General features: G+C 37.8%; 1 pseudogene; it reads right to left on the bottom strand.

The window, feature by feature from the left end:
• Positions 1–7,349: 7,349 nt before the first annotated feature.
• LOC143987230 (zinc finger MYM-type protein 1-like) lies at positions 7,350–10,638 on the bottom strand (annotated as a pseudogene).
• Between the last annotated feature and the right edge of the window lie 663 nt (positions 10,639–11,301).

Here is an 11,301-nt window from a genome sequence, read left to right as displayed (position 1 = left end):
ATTGCACGGGCATTCTATAACGTATGTTACATGTGTGCTCCGGCAGGTGATTAGTTCCTTTATTTTGTACTCTTTACGATCTGTTTTTGCCTTAAACGTTTCTTTTTTCCGTGGCTGTTTCTTGCTAACTTTACATGGGAGACATTTCTGGCACCTATAAAATCCCTTCATATCATTAAAGATTTTAATTTGCTTTGGTGGGTCGATGGCATTATGTACTAGAAAGGAGCGTAAGGTGGGGGCCTTTCTGTACACAAAACAGGGCTTTTTTGGGAGGACCTTAGATAGTACTTTATCCTCTTGAAGTATAGGCCAATACTTCTTAATGATTTTTTCAAAGTCCCTATATTGAGTACTGAAACCAGTAATAAATGCCAGTTCCATCTTTCTATCTTTTTTTCTCTGTTTCTCCAGTAGCGACTTCCTCTCCAAATCCCCAATGTTGTTCTTTAATTGGAGTAGTGGTTCCGGCCTATATCCTTTTTCTTGAAATCTCTCTAGGATAATTTCTGCTTGGAGATGGTAATCTTCTGCTGAGTGGCAGTTTCTCCTCAATCTTAGCAACTGTCCCTTAGGAATATTGTTTTTCCACTTGGGGTGGTGACAGCTTGTAATCGGGATATAGCTGTTTCTGTCAGTTGTTTTGAAGAACGTCTTGGTACTAAAAATTCCATCTATCTTCGAGATTTGGAGGTCCAGATAATCAATACTATGTTCACTGTGTTTTCCAGTAAAGGTTAGACCATAGATGTTATTGTTTAAGTTGTTCAAAAATAATTCAAGGTCTGTTGGAGTGCCATCCCATAATAAAATGAGGTCATCTATATATCTACGGTAGAACCTCACCTGAGGTATATTACTACCATAGATATATTCCTCCTCCCACATGTTCATCATGAGATTGGCCACGCTAGGGGCATAACGAGCCCCCATGGCTACCCCTTTAGTCTGGACATAGTATTTCTGATCATACCAAAAGTAATTGCAACCCATTGCCAACTCTAATCCCTCAATGATGTATTCTATTTGTTCTTGCCGCATGTCTGTATTCTCATATAGTGCCTTTTCAACTCCAATTAGGCCGTCACGCTGCACTATACTTGTGTACAGTGAATTTACGTCGATGGTGACCATCAGAAGTCTCTCAACGTCTACTACATTTTGAAGTTCTTTTAAAAGTTGTGTGCTATCCCTCAGATAGGATCTCCCTTTTTGTACTAGGGGTTTCAAGAATTTATCCAAATATTCCCCTAGACGCGAGAAAATGGAATTTATTCCACTAATTATGGGCCTACCTGGGGGCTTAACAAGCCTCTTGTGGATTTTCGGCAAATAATATATCACCGGGGTTTTGGTCGAATTTGAAATTAGATATTCTGCTTCACTATCGTTGAGAATTCCTATTTATTTTCCTTTTTTCACAAAGGTTGCTAGATTCTTCTCATATTCATATTTGGGATTTCCCTTCAACTTTTTATATGTATCTTCAACACTTAACAGCCTTTCCATCTCCTCTATGTAATCCGATTTGTTCAAAATTACCAGGCCCCCCCCTTTATCAGCTGGTCTGATAATTACATTTTTCTTCTCCCCTAGTGCCTTGATGGTTTTCCAAATATTCGTAGTTTTCGTAGTTTTCTTATAATTCGTTCTCTCCATTTTTCTTAAATCACCTTCCACCATTTTGCTAAATGCCCCTAAACATTGATTTCCTGGTGTGTTGGGGTTGAACGTAGACTTGTTTGTTTATATGTGATATTTTTGATATTTATGGGCATGATTTATTTCTTCCCTCTCTGTTACATTTAGAAAAATGCGGATCTACATATATAGATATATATATTTATTATCTTCTATTTTTGATTAGGTATGATATATTACAATTCTAGTCCCGTTTGTTTTTCCAACCCAGCATATAGGCTGTGGAGAGAGGAATAATTATAAACCTTTAAAAGATTGTTATTATTATTTTTTACCAGGTAATAGCTGGATTGCAATGAAACAAATAGGATGATTCCTTTTCTTTTGTTGTTGAGATCCATTGCATCCAGCTATTTCAGCTCCATAAGTGACCGATTTTTGGAAGATAATTTTTAAATATGAATTTTAAATATTAATTTTAAACATTTATTTTATTTATTTATACCTTTGTTTCTGCTAACCTGTTAGAAAGGGTCATTAATGTTACTAATGATAGTAGCAGTAAAATTATTGTTATCATATATACAGTCTTTTGAGTTCCCCTTGGGATAGATCACCCTTATGCGCTGTGTACCCAATAGGTGGGCGTTAGTAATGGTTTGGGATGATAGTTGGATTTATTTATTATTTATTATAAATTAAATGTTTGAGTTTTTGTTTCGGATATCCTCCCCTCGCCTCTTCGGCTTGGGACTGGGTGGTACCAATATGCGGATTGGATACGGTGGTTGTCACTCTTTCGGGCACCGGGTTTAGCCCATTGTTATTTGATTGGGTGTCGATTACGAGTGATGGCCAATCAGATGCCGATGAATCTGGGGTTTTTTCCTATTTGAGATGCAGGACGTAGTAGCGTGACACCGCTGCTGAAGACGTCAGTGACGAAACGCGTTCGACGGAGTTACGCCTATTACGTCAGTTCCGGGTCGCCGACGTTGGTTGGAACGCAGTTGGAGTGCAAGCTGAAACTGCGGATCCACCGAGCGGCTTACACCGCTGAATTAAGATTCACGCTAGAAGGGCTCTATCCCTGGGGGACTTATAAAACTGGAGTGATCATATGTAACAGGGTATATCCCCGGACATTGCCTTTAAGTGGTTTTTGCACTCATAGTCTTTTGTTTTTTGGGATAGAGTGCCATTAGCGTGGGGTTTATTATTTTTCCCTCAGCTTGGTTCTATGATATACAATCTGTTTTTCTGGAACGATACCATTAATTTATATATGGAGGCTGAGTGATTTTTCCGTGGACTATGTCTCCACATCTTTTTCTCATTATATGAGATTTGTTTTTTCCACCCTTTAATTTATTGTTTTTTATTGTTTTTTATTATAATATTTTTTGTGGCAATAAATAGATTTTTTATACAAATTACACTATGGAGGCTACAATTTTTTTCTTATGAGGATATATGGAATCTCCCTCTGGATGCGATTGAAGAGCTGGATATCGGCAGACTTTGATCTTAAGGCGAACTACCCCTGCAGGGGTGCATTCTTCTGGTGAGTGGGGTATCTTGTGGGGGAACACAGAAGTCACGTTGAAGATTGCACAAGAAACACTAAAGTCACTTTTGAACATTTTGCAATTGCACCACTGAAGATTTTTTTGGATAATTGGACACTATTTTTGTATTTTTATTTTATTTTTATTTTTATTTTTATTTTTATTGTTTATTAATTTTTATTTTTAATTTTTATTTACTATTATATATTTTTTTCTCTTGACTTTTTTAATTTAAGTATCATCATCTTTAAGCATATACACATTTTTTCACTATGGATTGTGTTATTTAATTTGTTGGCTTATTGATTTTCTGACTTCCTGCTTCTTCACTTGTACTTTTTGATGCACTTTTTATATATATATATATATATATATATATATATTTTTTCATATATATGTTTGTAATAGCATTCGCACTTTCATATTTTGTACATCCAGGATTTGAACTAGAATTTCACAAACACATATATATATATATGCCTTTTACTGGCAGTTTGTTAATTTAATTATATCTTGGCATTAATGCGATTTTAAGGCAATATCGCACCTAGCAATAGATACATATATACAATTTTTTTGTCTTTTATTTGTTGTTTTTTGGTTTTTAGTTCTCTCCTCTCTCCTTTGTTTACTGGATCTATCTGTCAATTTCAGGAACTAATTTCCAGTAGGAAGATTGTTTTGGGATACTTTGAGTAGCTTGTAACTTTGAAAAATCGCATATAGCACCATCTTTTGGCATGTAGCCCTTTTTTTATTTTATTTTATAGGATGGATACATGATTTATTCGGGATTATACATTATATATACTGACCATACTCTGTAGGGCTGTGGTTGACACACATTAGACCATCTATGTGATTGTATTAGATTCTAGCAGGAGTTGTTCTTGTTGCCGTTTTTCTTGATTCTAATAGAAACAAGTAGGACTCTAAAGGATTTGAGGAATCCCGGAAGAAGGATTTATCTTCATTTTATTTGTAATGAGAATTAATGTTGGTAAATAGGTAGCGCCAATTACCCCGGTCACCATATTGTTTTATTCCTATTCTTGTGCTTGACTAGATTGTATGCTTTTTTCAAGCTATTATGGCTATACCCACGTTTTTTAAGCCTATCGTAAAGAGCTTTAGCTGCTTGTTTGAAATCTGTTTCCTGACTACAGTTCCGCTTGAGTCTGAGATATTGACTGTATGGTATAGACCGTATTAAATGAGGTGGATGAGAGCTTTTCGCATGTAGAATAGTGTTTCCAGCCGTTGGCTTCCTAAAAAGTGAGGAAGCCAACAGACCGTCGGAATCAACACTAATCTTGAGGTCCAGGAACTCTACTTCCCTTCTATTATATTTCAGGGTAAAACGAAGATTGTAATTATTCTTCAAAATTAATTGAAAGAAGTGATTTAATTCAGATTCAGTTCCTGACCAGAAGATGAGAATATCATCCAAATATCTATACCAAGCAAGAACATTCTCAATAAGGGGGGCTACGTCATCCCGTGAAAACAAGTCTTTTTCCCATCCCCCCAGGTACAGGTTGGCATACGATGGGGCACATTTAGTCCCCATCGCAACCCCCTGTACCTGGAGGTAATGGGTTTGACCAAATTGAAAGATATTATGCCTCAGCACATAGTTCAGTAATTCAAGCACAAAGCCACTGTACTTGGCATTCAAAGGGCCTCTCTCATTTAAAAATGTCTGTACAACCTCCACCCCTCTATCATGAGGGATGGCGTTGTAGAGACATTCTACATCGATCGTGACAAGCCAACAATTTGGCGGTAGAGAGATTCCCTCAATCGTTTTAAGTAAATCAATAGTGTCTTTAATGTAAGAAAATAAAGATGTAACATGTGGACGAAAATATTTGTCTATTAGTGAACTAGTATTTTCTGTAAGGCTTTGGCAACTGGATATAATAGGTCTACCTGGCGGTTCAGATAAGGACTTATGTACTTTCGGGAGCGCGTAAAAAGTGGGTATCTTTGGATCTTTAGTATTCAAAAATTCCCAAGTATTCTTGTCAATAATTCCTGATCTGTAAGCTTTAAATATTATTTGACGAAATTGTATCTCATAATTGGAAATTATTGTGGTCGAGATAGGACGATACCAATCTCTGTTTTTTAATATATTATTGCACATGTGGACATATTGAGCCTTGTTCATAATGACTAAGTTGCCTCCTTTGTCCGCTGGTTTAATTATCAAGTCAGGATTAGATTGTAAAGAATACAAAGCTTGTAGTTGTTGCTTATTGAGATTAAAATTTCTAGTAGGCATAAAGGAACTTTTTTCAATTTTTTGACAAACTTGTTGAGTAAAGGCCCAAATATTTGGGTTAGAGGTTAGCTGGGGAAAGACATTAGATTTAAGCTTAAAAGATTGTGGGGGGGGAAGGACATGCCCTCAATGGATAAACCAACAGGCTCTAATATTATTATTATACCTTTTTATCCAAAGCCCTACTCATGCCTCCTTGATAATATGTTTGAGTATATATATAGAGTTATGTAAATTGCCTTAAAAAATTGGATTCTGTAACTAACTTGTGTTTTTCTTTTTTATTTGATTTTGTTATTTTGGTAGTTTGTATATCCTCTGATGAAGCAATAAGCGAAACATGTCGGGATAAGTAAATTACAACTACCTCAACTGAACTATTATCTGGATCACAAGTTGAATATAACATCTTTGTATGATTATAAAGGCTGCTTTCTCTGTTTGTTTTTATGGGATTGTTATAATGAAACGTTTTATATACATATATTTTTCTTCTCTTGAATACTGCACCCTTAATGTCCCATTTCCCTGTTTTGGATTTTGCCTTTCCAAAAAAATCTTTTGAAGTTATTAACTTACTTAAACTTATTTCAATTATTTATAACATTTACTGAACAGATAATACTGCTTATTTTAAGCAAACAACAGATCCAAACTCCAAAGTGACTGCTCAGTCTATATTGAAAGGAGTAATTTACATCCTCTGCCTTCGAGCCTTCAGTTCTGCAGATTCATCAATGACTGCATCAAAGTTAATCATCTTTGCATATTCGTGTTCAATTGAAAGTATGGCCAGATATGTCAACCTTGTCTCACTCATGGTAGAGCGGAAGTAGTTTTTTTATTAACTATATTAAGCCTTGTTCATAATGACTAAGTTGCCTCCTTTGTCCGCTGGTTTAATCATCAAGTCAGGATTAGATTGTAAAGAATACAAAGCTTGTAGTTGTTGCTTATTGAGATTAAAATTTCTAGTAGGCATAAAGGAACTTTTTTCAATTTTTTGACAAACTTGTTGAGTAAAGGCCCAAATATTTGGGTTAGAGGTTAGCTGGGGAAAGACATTAGATTTAAGCTTAAAAGATTGTGGGGGGGGAAGGACATGCCCTCAATGGATAAACCAACAGGCTCTAATATTATTATTATACCTTTTTATCCAAAGCCCTACTCATGCCTCCTTGATAATATGTTTGAGTATATATATAGAGTTATGTAAATTGCCTTAAAAAATTGGATTCTGTAACTTAACTTGTGTTTTTCTTTTTTATTTGATTTTGTTATTTTGGTAGTTTGTATATCCTCTGATGAAGCAATAAGCGAAACATGTCGGGATAAGTAAATTACAACTACCTCAACTGAACTATTATCTGGATCGCAAGTTGAATATAACATCTTTGTATGATTATAAAGGCTGCTTTCTCTGTTTGTTTTTATGGGATTGTTATAATGAAACGTTTTATATACATATATTTTTCTTCTCTTGAATACTGCACCCTTAATGTCCCATTTCCCTGTTTTGGATTTTGCCTTTCCAAAAAAATCTTTTGAAGTTATTAACTTACTTAAACTTATTTCAATTATTTATAACATTTACTGAACAGATAATACTGCTTATTTTAAGCAAACAACAGATCCAAACTCCAAAGTGACTGCTCAGTCTATATTGAAAGGAGTAATTTACATCCTCTGCCTTCGAGCCTTCAGTTCTGAAAATTCATCAATGACTGCATCAAAGTTAATCGTCTTTGCATATTCGTGTTCAATTGAAAGTATGGCCAGATATGTCAACCTTGTCTCACTCATGGTAGAGCGGAAGTAGTTTTTTTATTAACTTTAATTTTGAAAAACTTCTTTCACATGAAGAAATGCTCACACAGAGAGTCAAAAAGAATCTAAAACACAGTGACAAGTTAGGCAAAGATTCACAAAAATCCCATTTAATAATGAACTGCAGGAATTGCAAAACCGTCCATTTCTTTGCCTCTTCAATACTGATCTTGGCAGCTTCCAAATGCCTCCGAAGGCATTCAATCTCCACATAGATGTCTTCATTCGAGAATTCATCAAAAACCTCAGTCAATTTTGGAGTATAACTCTGTAGATCTTTTTCTGTTGCAACAACCAGAGTGTTTGGCTGAATAACAGCAAACATTGAGAGGATATTTTCAATTGCCTTAGTACGAATTTCCAACTCCTGGTAAAACCGATCAAGGCACTCAAACATAGCCCTTTTAACCACTTGCAGACCGGACCATTTTGCTGGTCAAAGACCAGACCACTTTTTGCGATTCGGCATTGCGTCGCTTTAACTGACAATTGCGCGGTCGTGCGACGTGGCTCCCAAACAAAATTGACGTCCTTTTTTCCCCACAAATAGAGATTTCTTTTGGTGGTATTTGATCACCCCTGCGGTTTTTATTTTTTGCGCTATAAACAAAAATAGAGCGACAATTTTGAAAAAAACGCATTATTTTTTACTTTTTGTTATAATAAATATCCCCCAAAAATATATAAAAAAACTTTTTTTTCCCTCAGTTTAGGCCGATACGTATTCTTCTACATATTTTTGGTAAAAAAATCGCAATAAGCGATTATTGATTGGTTTGCGCAAAAGTTATAGCGTTTACAAAATAGGGATAGTTTTATAGCATTTTTATTAATCATTTTTTATTATTTTTTTTTTACTAGTAATGGCGCCGATCAGCGATTTTTATTGTGACTGCGACATTGTGGGGGACCCATCAGACATTTTTGGGACCATTGTCATTTATACAGTAATCACTGCTATATAAATGCAGTGATTCCTGTGTAAATGACACTGGCAGTGAAGGGGTTAACCAGTGGGTGGCAGTGTAGGGGTTAAGTGTTCCTAGGGGTGTGTTACTAACTGTGGGGGGGTTGGGCTTTCATTTAGTGAACACTGATCTCTGCTCCAATCACATGGAGCAGAGATCAGCGTCACTAGTTGCTAGGCAGAATGGAGAAATGCTGTTTACTTGGCATTTCCTCCATTCGGCCGCTCCGCGAGACGATCGCGGGGATGCCCGCGGCGATCGAGTCCGCCGGTCCCGCGACCGGACTCACGGGGGTCCCCAACCAGCGTGGGAGCGCCCCGCCGGCGGCGCGCTCCCGATGGCAGGGCGGCATTGAATATTGGACGTACCTGTACGCCAATATGCCTGCCCGTGCCATTCTGTCGACGTACATCGTCGTGCGCTGGTCGGGAAGTGGTTAATTTCCTCTGGCAATGTGAGGCCAGTATCCTTTGCCTTCTCTCCTGGCATTGTTTTCCGGAGCTTTACTCGCCCTCTTCTCTCCATTGAAATGCCCATTTCCTCACACATGGCACTTTTCAAGAGTGAGTCCCACTGTTTGCAAATACTTCTGTGTGATATTAACTTCTCCCAGAACGTCACACCAGAAAGAAAGATAACACAAAAAAGTAAAATCGCATACAGCAGGCAGCAACATCTGAGCAGATCCTCTTGTGTCCACATTTTCTTTGGGATCACACAGCTTTTCAAGGGCTGAAGTAAGTTTTTCAAAATTTGCACTCACTGGCTTCACAGCATCATAATGAGCGCTCCATCTTGTTTGGGAAAGTCTTTTCACTGTCACACCTACATTCTCCATCAGCAATTCCCAACGATGTGTAGAAACTGAAAAGAACAAATACACTTTCTCCAATGTTCCAAAAAAAGTAACACGGGAAGCAACACTTCCAAAAGAGTGCACCCCACAAAGGTTCAGAGAATGGTTTGCACATGGGATAAACAAAGCCTTGGGATTTATCTCTTTTATCTTTGCCTGAACATCACCATGAACCCCTGCCATAGTTGCAGCATTATCATATCCTTGACCACGGCAAAGGCTTATGTCCAGTCCAGCTTCCTCCAGATGTTGCAGGATATTTTCTGTGAGCTCAGCAGCAGTCTTTCCAGCAATAGGAAAGAAGCCCAAGAATGATTCTTTTACTTCAACATTATCACCTTCAATATGAACATATCTGATCACTTCACACATCTGATCAATGTGTGACACATCAGGGGTACTGTCAAAAAGAATCCCAAAGTACTTTGCTTTCTTGATATCAGCCACTATTTTCTTTTTCACTCGATTCCCCAGAAGACAAATAAATTAATTTAGAATTTTTGGCGAGAAATAAGAGGTCATTCTCTTCCCAGATTCGGTAGAACGTTTCAGCCTTATGAAATGTTCCTTTAAAACTGGATCATAATTTGAAAGCAATTCTGCCAATTCCAGGACGTTTCCTTTATTTACTGATGACATGATCTCTCTATGACCACGAAAAGGAAGATTCTGGTGCGCCAAAAACAAGGTTATATCCAAGAGGCGATGCAAAATATCCCTCCATTTCTTTTTCTCATTGTCCACTGTTGTTTGGTGGACATGATCAATGCATTTTTGCAGCCTCAGTCCTGTTCTCAAGGTCTTCCGTTTCTCCAAGCATGTAAGATGCTGTTCAGAAGCTTCATGATCAGATACCTTTGGATTCAGCTTCCACCACAACTGAAACCCGGTAACAAAACTGGATGTTACAGTTAGTTTTTCATCAAGCGCAAAAAGTCTGCAGCAAAAACAAAACAAACTTTCTTTTGATGGAGAGTACACCATCCAGGTTCTAAGAATTGTCTCACCATTTGGAAGAGCCTTATAGAACCATGCAGTGGTGAGCTGTCGACTTTTCCCTTTCGATTTTTCTCCTCGTCTTTCAACAGCACTGAAAGGCCCATCTCTATTTTGGAAAGGTTCACTTCCCCTCTTAATAAGGTCCACTCTTAACTCATCTGGAACTGGAACTGGCCAAGCAGCAACATCAGAATAAACTGATAGTTTATCAGTCTACTCTGCTTCTTCATCAGAGTCTTGCTGGGGGAGGCTTCTTCTGGCATCTCCTTCCGCGACATCACTCTCACTGCTTGAAGATAAGTCGATCTTCTCCAATTCTTGCCTTTTTATATATGAATGTTCTTGAGAAGATACTTCTGGTATTTCTCTCTCAAATTCAAAAGTCTGAATGCCTTCAGCACTTTCTCCTACTGCAGTAGATGTTGAAGGTGTGACATATTTTAAAATGGATCCAAACATTGCCTCAGCTGACTGTTCTTTTGCCTTCTTCATTTTTCGTTGCTGAAACCCACTAGGTCGATTTCGCTTCATATTGGTGTTTTCTGAAAAATATACTTTGATCGTAAGCACAAATACATGTCTCTAAAAAGTCCAGTGCTTCTTCTTCCAGATCTCAATATGTGTAGTTGTGCACCAGCAAACTGTGCATGGTGGACTAGAAAACAACTCCTTCTCTTAATACAAAACCCATGCACTTTTGGTGCTTATACTCAAATTGTGCACTCTCCAGACCTCCATAACCCTCTTAACTTAATAAGTGGGTCCACAGTAGCTTAAATTTACAATATCCTTCTAAGTGAATTTATACCAAAAAAATTACTTAGAACCCCCAAACATTATATATACCGTATATACTCGAGTATAGGCCGACCCGAATATAAGCCGAGGCCCCCAATTTACCCCCAAAAAAACTGGCAAACTTATTGACTCGTGTATAAGCCGAGGGTGAGACATGCCTGTCCATCCCTGTGTGTGTGTCCGTCCATCCCTGTGTGTCCGTCCATCCCTGTGTGTCCGTCCATCCCTGTGTGTCCGTCCATCCCTGTGTGTCCGTCCATCCCTGTGTGTCCGTCCATCCATCCCTGTGTGTGTGTGTGTCCATCCATCCATCCATCCCTGTGTGTGTGTGTGTGTCCATCCATCCATCCCTGTGTG

Source organism: Lithobates pipiens, unplaced genomic scaffold, assembly GCF_037356315.1.
Source record: "Lithobates pipiens isolate NorthernLeopardFrog02 unplaced genomic scaffold, aLitPip1_a1.2 Scaffold_1, whole genome shotgun sequence".
Lineage (NCBI taxonomy): Eukaryota > Metazoa > Chordata > Amphibia > Anura > Ranidae > Lithobates > Lithobates pipiens.
Note: the sequence above shows the minus strand (reverse complement) of the source record. Positions and strands in the feature narration are given on the sequence as shown.